Below are 10,161 nucleotides of genomic sequence, written 5' to 3'. Positions count from 1 at the left end.
CAATTGAAAGATTGATATTTTTATACACATTGGATGTAATTATGTAGTTATTTTCACCATGTATGTCGAATTTTGAGTCAATTCGATATTTCTGAGAGTCCTGTCTGTATTGTATCAAAGTTGGTTTTTTTTTCTTATACATTTTTGTACGAGAGATTGGCCCTTCTTGATCGAGTCGATTCGATTTCTGTAACTTTTCCGTTTGCATTGTATTTGAGTTAGTATAGATGCATTGTATTTCTGTAACTTTTCCATTTGCTTTGTATTTGAGTTAGAAAGAATTCCAGCAACTCTATCTTTTCTATGAAAACACACCATCATTTCATGGTTAATTTTATTTCTCTTGATCTACTTCTAATCTGAACCCCTCAGTTTCCCTTAACACAATCCGATGGTCCTTCTTATATCCAAACAGTTCCCTAAGCAGCTGGATCAAGATAGCACTTAATTGGCTAATGGAGATAAGGAGAACGAGAACCATTTAGCAATCTGGACCAATGAGAGGCGCAATATATGAGGGTTAGTCCGTGAAATAACTCGAATTTCAAATCAATCACTTGAAATGCTTATGTTTTTTGGGATTTCCAATGTTCGGTTCGTAGATCTACTCCAATTGAGCCAAGTTGTACTGTTTATTTCTTATCTCAGTATTGGGTACGTGCCGTGTTGTATTTGCTGATACGATGGCTACATGTGCTTTTTGCATCTTACAGGGACTTACGTTGATAAGAAATGCCCTTTCACTGGAAATGTTTCTATAGGGGCCGCATCTTGGCTGGCACTTGCCATAGTGCTAAGATGAATAAAACAATCATCGTTCGAAGGAATTATCTACATTATATCAAGAAATATCAGAGGTATGACGTTCGCGATCATTTTTTTTCGCTTTCTATTGTATCTGTAGTCATTTTGGAGAATTAACAAGTACCATCTGTTTGGATTAAAACTTGATTTTTGGCCCAAGGATGGAGTCGGCCCAAAAGGAGGCATGGAGGAATAGAAGATCAAAGCCCAGCCGAAACTTGGGAAGGCAGGAAATGACCTTTTCTGACTTGATACAATTCACAAAGGCCACTTGCCTACCTACCCAAGGACCAAGTGGTGTAGACTGATCAGACTGCACAGCCCATAAAGTACTTTATGGTGGCATTACATGTAATAAAGCTGATGAGTCATCACCCTCAGACCGCATTCGGGCAAAGCTGTCGCTACAGGAGCCAAATCGAGTAGTCTATAAAAGGAGGAAGAGAAGACAGGAATAAAGACACTCAAACAAACAAACAAAAGCACAAACTCTGCTCAAACCAGATTTGCCAAAAGCCTTCTTTTATCTAGTTTATTAGCTCTGCTGCTCACTTGCGGTATCGATCTCATTTGTAGCTTTTATGTACTCATTTCCAGCCATATAAATTACAAGCAATCTGCAATTTTAGTCACTTTCCTCTATCATTTATATTTCCAAGCAACCTTGTCATTTACATATTGTTCTATCTCTTCATATAAGTAAAGTCCTTATTTTTAAGGAAAACAAAGAACCTTAATTTGAGCAACTCCCACTCAAATGGCACAATCTCTTGATTTGAAGTCAAAAGGCGCAACCTCAATCATTCAAATCCCGTCTACTAGCGGCATCTAGTAGTGGCACGCCCGCACCCACCAATCTCGTATGTGAAGTAAATCCCCGGCTTGCCCGCAAGGCACCATGGCGGATTTAGGGAGCGAACATATTTTGGCACGCCCGGTGGGATCTCTAATCAGAAGATAGAGAAACAGATATGCCAGAAGACTTGCAGACCACGTTATTTCAAATGTTGCAACGCTTGGAGAAAGCCTCCACGGGCTCTAGAAGTGATATTGATGTGGTTCCTCCCAAAGGAAAAAGACGTAAAAACAACCAGCCAGACGGGATGGACGTAATCAACCCTGCATTTCCCTTTTCAGAGGCCCCTATAAATATGCTCAATATGACGTGGGCGGAGAAAGGAAAAAGGAAGATTACAAGGGAAGAAGAAGAAAGACTGGCCAAAAAACCTACAGAGAGAATAGACAAACTACCCGAGTATCCAAAGGCTGCCATAATCAAGGGGATGGTTATGTGCAGTAAATGCCAGTGTGAGTGTGAGCTCGAGATTCCTTCGGCTGGAGTTCTCATTGATCACGAGTTAATCAGGAGGAAGGAAGAAGATGCAAGAAGAGAAGCCCGCGAGAAAAATAAGCAGGCAACAAGGAAGGACACCTCCTGAAGTGTTTTTCAACGCTTAGGAGGTGATTCCCAACCCAAGGCTTTGTTAGAAGTGTTTCGAAACCATGAAGCTTCTGACGAGGCAGAAAAAATGGAGGCCACAATCCAAAGAGGTGCAGATCATCCTCAGAATGGCCAGATGGGGAGGGAAGTCAAGAGAACTGATGGGATAGCTAATCCCGACAGAAAAGGGAATCCTGCCCACCTCGGGCGAAAATGGTATGTAGTCGGGAAGAACGGACAGCCTACCCAACCAATGGGAGCCTCTATGATCAGAAGGGTTCAAAGGCAGCACAAGGCCTACATGAATTCCTTAAAGACCCCTACTACCTCTGAAACCTCAAAAACTCAAAAGTTGGAAAGAGCAACATCTGGAGGTAGTAGCCAGCTCCGTTGGCGAAATAAGAAGGAGGTAGAGAAAGCCAACAGCAAAGCAGAGGGGGTGGGGGATCATGTGCCGCAGAACCAACATCCTGGGAAGTATAGGATCTTGAGAAGAGCTCAAGAAGATCTGATCATGGTACCAACTCCTGGATGGAAGCCGGAGCCTATTCACATGGGAACTGTTGCGAAACCACTTTCTCTGCCATTGGTGGATCCCTTTGGTGAAGTTCCGAAACAAACGCCGTACGAGGGCATGGATCAACCACAACAAGATGGGATACCAGAACCTCTGCTTCCAGCCAATGCGATGGCTTGGTTAGATGAGTTCATGGACCAAATTGGGAGCAAGAAGGAGGATTTACTCGAGCCCAGTAATTTCCACATCAACATGGCGTATATATTATCCGCCACGTTTGGTGCCAGACCTGGTCAGCCTGCTACTATGGAGGGTGATTACTTAACAACAGAGCCAATGACGACACAAGTCAATGTGGATATAGCGGAAGAAGAAGACTCGGGCAAGGCTGAGCCCTCAGAGGCATCCAACGGTGGTCCTCTAAGGATTTACACAGATGAGATGGTGTTCAGCCGCCCGAGTATTTCGTTGGCCAACCATCTGAAGCCTATATATGTTTCAGCTCACCTAGAGGGTGTGCCCTTCAAAAGAATTTTGATTGATGGAGGAGCAGCTGTTAACGTGTTACCGGCCAAGCAGATGAAGAAGATGGGGAGAGGTACGGAAGATCTTATTCCCACGGACCTTACGGTATCTAGCTTCTCAGGTGCTATCACTAAGACTCATGGGATATTACCTTTGGAGGTGGACTTGGGATCCAAAAAGATAATGCTGGCATTCTTTGTGGTGGACTGCACCTCCACTTATGGAGCCTTACTCGGAAGAGATTGGATCCATCAAAGTTTAGCCATACCTTCCACTCTTCATCAACAGTGGCTATATATCATGAGGCGGGTGTTGAAGGACCAGGCTTTTGGGAGATAGTAGAGGCCGAAACACGGCCGTTCCTCCCCTCAGCCAATGTTGCGGAAGCAAGTTTCTACAATCCCAACGTAGGAATCTTGAAATGTTCAGGAGCTGATAAGAACGGCCGCCCTACCAAGGTGACGGCCCAAAAGCTTTTGGAACAAGGAATGCTCCTTACTAAGGAGGAGTGGGATAGACCCTGTCTCATACCAAAATCCCTACACCATCAATGACTGGACAAAAGAAGAAAGATCAGGTCATGGCAGTCAGATCCCTGATTAAAAGACTGTTGGTATATGGGAAGGGAAGAAGATAAGAGAGGGAGCAGGAAGAGCGAGAATGGCAGGGAGAAGCTTCGACCAGCCAGCATGGAAATAAAGAGGAATCTTGCAGTGAAGAACTGGATAGGGCCATTCAAATGGCCGAGTGCATATATGATCTAGATGGGCCAGACGACTTGCCCGAGAGCCTAGAGTTGGTCGAATTTTTATGTGCAGAACCTGATAAGCCATCACCCGAAGTACAGGATCCTTTGGAAGTTATTGATCTAGGCACAGAGGAGGATCCAAGACCAATACAGATCAGTGGTTTATTAGGGGCCGAGGATCGGGCCAGGATTATTTGTCTTTTGCAAGAATTCAAAGACTGTTTTGCTTGGCATTATACCGAGATGCCAGGGTTAGATCCAGCCTTGGTGGAACATAGAATGCCCATCAAGGAAGGATATAAACCGGTCAAGCAAGCACCACGGAGGATATCAAAGGAGATAGAAGAAAATGTCAAATAAGAGATTGAGAGGCTAGTGAAAGCTGGTTTTATCAGACCAGCCAAATATGTGGAGTGGTTGGCCAACATCGTACCCGTTTTAAAAGCTGTAACAAAAGCAGTACGATGTTGTGTTGATTACAGAAATATTAATGGCGCTACACCAAAAGATGAGTACCCCATGCCTATGGCTGATTTATCCATAGATGCAGTAGCAAAGCATAAAGTTTTATCTTTTATGGATGGAAATGCCGGATATAACCAGATAAAGATGGCTCCAGATGATATTCATAAAACAGCTTTTAGGTGTCCTGGTCATGTGGAGGCATATGAGTATCTGGTCATGCCATTCGGGCTCAAGAATGCTGGCGCAACATATCAAAGGGCAATGAATGCCATTTTTCATGATCTAATTGGCCAGAGCATGGAGGTATATATCGACGACATCGTGGTGAAATCTAAAACAGAGGAACATCATCTAGTTGATCTCAGGCAAGCATTAATAAGGATGCGGATCCACAAATTGAAGATGAATCCAAAGAAGTGCGCATTTGGAGTAAGAGCGGGCAACTTCTTAGGATTCTTAGTGCATCAGAGAGGTGTGGAAGTGGACAAGAACAAGTCTCGGGCAATATTGGAATCACCTCCACCCACCAACAAAGTGCAGCTTCAAAGGCTACTAGGCAAGATCAACTTCTTGAGGAGATTCATTGCCAATTTAGCAGGCAAAATCCAGCCGCTGACTCCTTTACTAAGATTGAAAGATAAAGAGAATTTCCAGTGGGGGCCGACCCACAAACAGGCATTTGACAGCATCAAGGCCTACCTAACTTCTCCACCAGTGCTGGTACCACCTCAAAGGGGAAAGCCCTTGAAGCTATACATTTCTGCTTCGGAAAAGTCAATTGGGAGTTTGCTAGCTCAAAATAATGAAGGTGGAAAGGAGCAGGCCGTTTACTACCTCAGCAGAATTTTGACCGAAGTAGAAACAAGATATTCTCCGGTGGAGAGATTGTGTTTGGCTCTATATTTTACTGCCAGCAAGCTAAGACATTATATGTTACCTTGTCACGTACACATCATTGCCAAAACAGATGTGATAAAATACATGTTGTCAATACCTATGCTAGCAGGAAGGATTGGGAAATGGATCCTAGCACTGTCAGAATTCAGCTTTCAGTATGTACCTCAAAGAGCAGTCAAAGGCCAGGCAATTGCTGATTTCTTGACCGAGCATCAGGAACCTCAAAGTGAGGTAATCAATATCCCAGGAAGTTTGGAGGTTACTAGCGTTTGGATCCCACCAAGAAGTGATGTTTCGGGCAAAGAAGAGTGGATCCAGCAAGAGATAAGAGAAGTAACGGGCCTCTGGATTACTCCTTGGAAGCTGTATTTTGATGGATCCCACACTCAGAAGGCTGCAGGGGCTGGGATTGTGGTTATAAATCCTCAGGGGGTTTATCATTATTACTCATTCTTGCTCGATTACCAAGAAAATACTAATAATCGGGCAGAGTATGAGGCATTGATTATTGGTCTGGAAATCCTGTTGGATTTGGGGGCAGCAGAAGTAGAAGTCTTTGGTGATTCAGAGTTGGTAATAAACCAGCTAAATGGCGAGTTCAAGTGCCGACATATCACTATGGCGGGGTACTATATGGCAGCAACACAATTGTTGAGTTTCTGGGAATCTGAGATATCGGTCAATCATATTCCTAGGGGATCTAACTTGGCAGCCAATGAAATGGCGCAACTAGCCTCATGAGTGCCAATACAGGAAAGAAAGTATGGAATAGATGTCGAGATTCAAACAAGAAACCTTCCTTCCATCTTAGATCGGGGATTTAGTTTGGATGTAATGGTTCTAGAAGCCAAGACGGAAGATTGGAGGGCACCCATCATTCATCATTTGAAGGATCCCTCTTCGCCTACAAGTAAGAAGAATAGGCAGCAAGCAACCAGATATGTCTTATGGGCGAAGAACCTGCTAAGGAAAACCCCAGATGGATTACTGTTAAAATGCTTAGGCCAGGAAGAATCCATGAGAGTGATGGCCGAAGTACATGAGGGAATATGTGGAGCACATTAAGCAGGGACAAAGATGAGATGGCTACTCAGAAGGTACGGTTATTTCTGGCCCGACATGGAAAAAGACTGCAAGTCTTATGCCCGCGGTTGTGAAGAATGTCAGAGGCATGGACCTCTCCAACACGTGCCTTCAATACCTTTGAATCCAGTGGTCAAGCCTTGGCCGTTCCGAGGATGGGCGATGGACTTCATCGGGCAAATTTATCCAGCTTCTAGTAAAGGGCATACTTTTATAATTGTAGCAACGGATTACTTCACCAAGTGGGTGGAAGCATCAGCAGTAAAATCCATAACTTCCACCGTAGTCAAGAATTTTATCGAGACCAAGATCCTGCACAGATATGGGGTGCCCGAGACTATAGTGACAGACCGTGGGCCATCTTTTATTTCAAAAGAAGTCGAGGAGTTTGCAAGCAAGTACAAGATAAAGATGATCCAATCCAGTCCGTACTACCGTCAGTCAAATGGGCAGGCCGAAGCTAGCAACAAGATCCTGGTCAACATTATTAAAAGAATGGTGATAGATAGTCCAGAAAAGTGGCATGAGATGTTGGGGAACACGTTGTGGGCATACAGGACTTCCAAAAGAGCGGGGACAGGCACAACTCCTTATGCCTTGACGTTCGGGCAAGATGCAGTGCTCCCCATGGAGATCAACGTTAGTTCCGTAAGAATTCAAAACCAATTTGGGTTACATAGTGTAGAATATATTGAAGCCATATGTCAAGGTATTGAAGACCTGGATGTAGCCCGAATTGAAGCCTTGAACCAGATTCAAGAAGGAAAGATAGCTGTTGCCCGAGCTTATAACAAGAAGGTGAAGGTAAAGTCTTTTAAAGAGGGAGATTTAGTATGGAAAACAGTTCTCCCGCTGGGAGCTCAGCTTCGGGGTTTTGGAAAGTGGAGCCCGACATGGGAAGGTCCTTTTATTATTAGTCGTGTCTTGAATAAAGGAGGATACTACCTAGCGGACCTCGAAGGAAATGGGCAGAAACATCCCATTAATGTTAGATTCTTAAAGAAATATTGTCCTACATTATGGGATGTTAGAGATTGTTACATTGAAGAGGGGACAGAGTGAAGCGAGCTTCGGGAATCTCATATGCAGTGTTTTTTGTTCATCAAACATTCAAAGAAGGCAGAAAGACAGAAATTGCTAAAATAGTATTTATTTCATGTCGACAAATTGATGAAAATTACAGAGTTCCAATCCTATGTATTACATTTAATTCTCTCTGAGTTTGGTAGTGTCTTCAGCTGGTTTCCCGACGTCTTCATGGATGGAACCCAATTGGGTGATCGGGTTGTGCGGCCAACATGAGCCTGGTAGAGGATCCTCCGACGGGGCTGTCACCATATGTGATGGTGAAGCCCAACTTATCACCGCAACTTGCGGGAAGGCAAACTATCGGGAGGAAGCCGCCTGACCAGGGGTGTTGGAGATAGAGGGGCGGTCGACCAAGGGTGTTGGAGATAGCGGTCATCAGGTGAAACCTCATTTTCTCGCGAAAGGGGAGTTTTAGGAAACTCCACTCAAAACATAAGGAACCCATTTCTCAGTTGCTAAGAAAAAACAAGAACGCTCAAGCTGGATGGAAGTTGAAGGCCAGAGCCAAAGGGAAGTTGGTAGTTTGATAGGAGAAGTCCCGAGCTAGATTTTATAGGGCTCAAAGGACAGTTCAAGGGTCATGAGAAGAGCAAGGGGCACTGGAAGCACCAATTCCCAAGGACGGATATGCATGCATGCGGGTATTCAATCAATGTCGACGCTTGGGATTCCAACCTTCACATTAATTGAAGGGGGCACTGTTTGGATTAAAACTTGATTTTTGGCCCAAGGATGGAGTCGGCCCAAAAGGAGGCATGGAGGAATAGAAGATCAAAGCCCAGCCGAAACTTGGGAAGGCAGGAAAGGGCCTTTTCTGACTTGATACAATTCACAAAGGCCACTTGCCTACCTACCCAAGGACCAAGTGGTGTAGACTGATCAAACTGCACAGCCCATAAAGTACTTTATGGTGGCATTACATGTAATAAAGCTGATGAGTCATCACCCTCAGACCGCATTCGGGCAAAGCTGTCGCTACAGGAGCCAAACCGAGTAGTCTATAAAAGGAGGAAGAGAAGACAGGAATAAAGACACTCAAACAAACAAACAAAAGCACAAACTCTGCTCAAACCAGATTTGCCAAAAGCCTTCTTTTATCTAGTTTATTAGCTCTGCTGCTCACTTGCGGTATCGATCTCATTTGTAGCTTTTATGTACTCATTTCCAGCCATATAAATTACAAGCAATCTGCAATTTTAGTCACTTTCCTCTATCATTTATATTTCCAAGCAACCTTGTCATTTACATATTGTTCTATCTCTTCATATAAGTAAAGTCCTTATTTTTAAGGCAAACAAAGAACCTTAATTTGAGCAACTCCCACTCAAATGCGTAACCTCAATCATTCAAATCCCGTCTACTAGCGGCATCTAGTAGTGGCACGCCCGCACCCACCAATCTCGTATGTGAAGTAAATCCCCGGCTTGCCCGCAAGGCACCATGGCGGATTTAGGGAGCGAACACCATCCTCTTTGCTCTTCTGAAATCTTTTTCTTTCATGCCGCTTACTTAAGATATGAAAAGAGACATTCCAACATCCGGCTCACGTATCTCCATGCTTCCGTGTGAAGGAAGGAGATCATGTTACCATCGGCCAGTGCAGGTGATTTACCTTAGCTCGTTTTTAACTACATGTTTATGTATGTAATTTGGCATGCGCTAGTGCTCATTTTGTTTATTTTCTTTTGTTCTCTACCAATGTTCAGGCCGCTGCCCAAGACTAAGAGGTTCAACGTCTTGAAGTTGACTCCTGCCGATTTTTTTTAGCACAATCATCAAGTATGGCTTTTTTTTTTCAACACAGATTGCTTCTTATTTTCACTTCATGCGTGACGGTGGAAAAATTTCTTTCGAGTTGTGGAGATAGTATTGAGATATAGTTTTTGGTCGGATGTCATATCATAGTGTTACATAAAATTCATGAAACAGAATTTCGTCTTTGCTAATTAATGCCTAGTTTTCAATGGAGTTTTGATCCACAGAAGGTAGATAGATGCTTTGTTAATTTCCATTCCTCACCATTTGGACTAACCTGACGGAATTTGGATCCTCTCTGGACCTTAGTGTTCGTAGGCTAAGGTAAGGACCACGAAATATGGGCCCTTGGTTTGTGTGCCAGAGAGATCGAAGTACTTGATTTTTGTGACCCGAGCTGATGGAATAAGTTTATGAGGACTGTCAAATTTAATTTGAATGGTTCGGATTGTCTGGTCCTTGGACTTTGGATAGTGAGATTCGGAGAGGATCTTTGTCCAACTTGACGGGCTAACGGATAAGAATTTTACACCTGGCTACTTGGTCGCACTCATCATCTGTCGTGAACATACGATTAATTGTATGCATAAACGGTACTACGATATTTGACAAAATCTCCCACAAGTAGTAAATTGATCAAGTGAATATGTTTTTTTTCAAACAAGTAACTGTTAAATATAGCTTAGATTAGTAATATGCTCGTAATAAAAATAAACTTGAAATTCTTTTGTCGAAAAAAAGAAACGGAAACAAAGGCTGGCAGAGTGGGAGTCGGCCCAAAATATCCCGGCCCGAACTCACTCAATTCGCGCCTTGTTTATAAAGTTATTTGCTAAT

At 43.5% G+C, this 10,161-nt stretch overlaps 1 pseudogene; it reads left to right on the top strand.

Moving 5' to 3' along the window:
• Positions 1-497: 497 nt before the first annotated feature.
• LOC126587620 (40S ribosomal protein S11-like) lies at positions 498-9,533 on the top strand (annotated as a pseudogene).
• The last annotated feature ends 628 nt before the right edge of the window (positions 9,534-10,161 follow it).

Source organism: Malus sylvestris, chromosome 2 (genome assembly GCF_916048215.2).
Source record: "Malus sylvestris chromosome 2, drMalSylv7.2, whole genome shotgun sequence".
Taxonomy (NCBI): Eukaryota; Viridiplantae; Streptophyta; class Magnoliopsida; order Rosales; family Rosaceae; genus Malus; species Malus sylvestris.
Note: the sequence above shows the minus strand (reverse complement) of the source record. Positions and strands in the feature narration are given on the sequence as shown.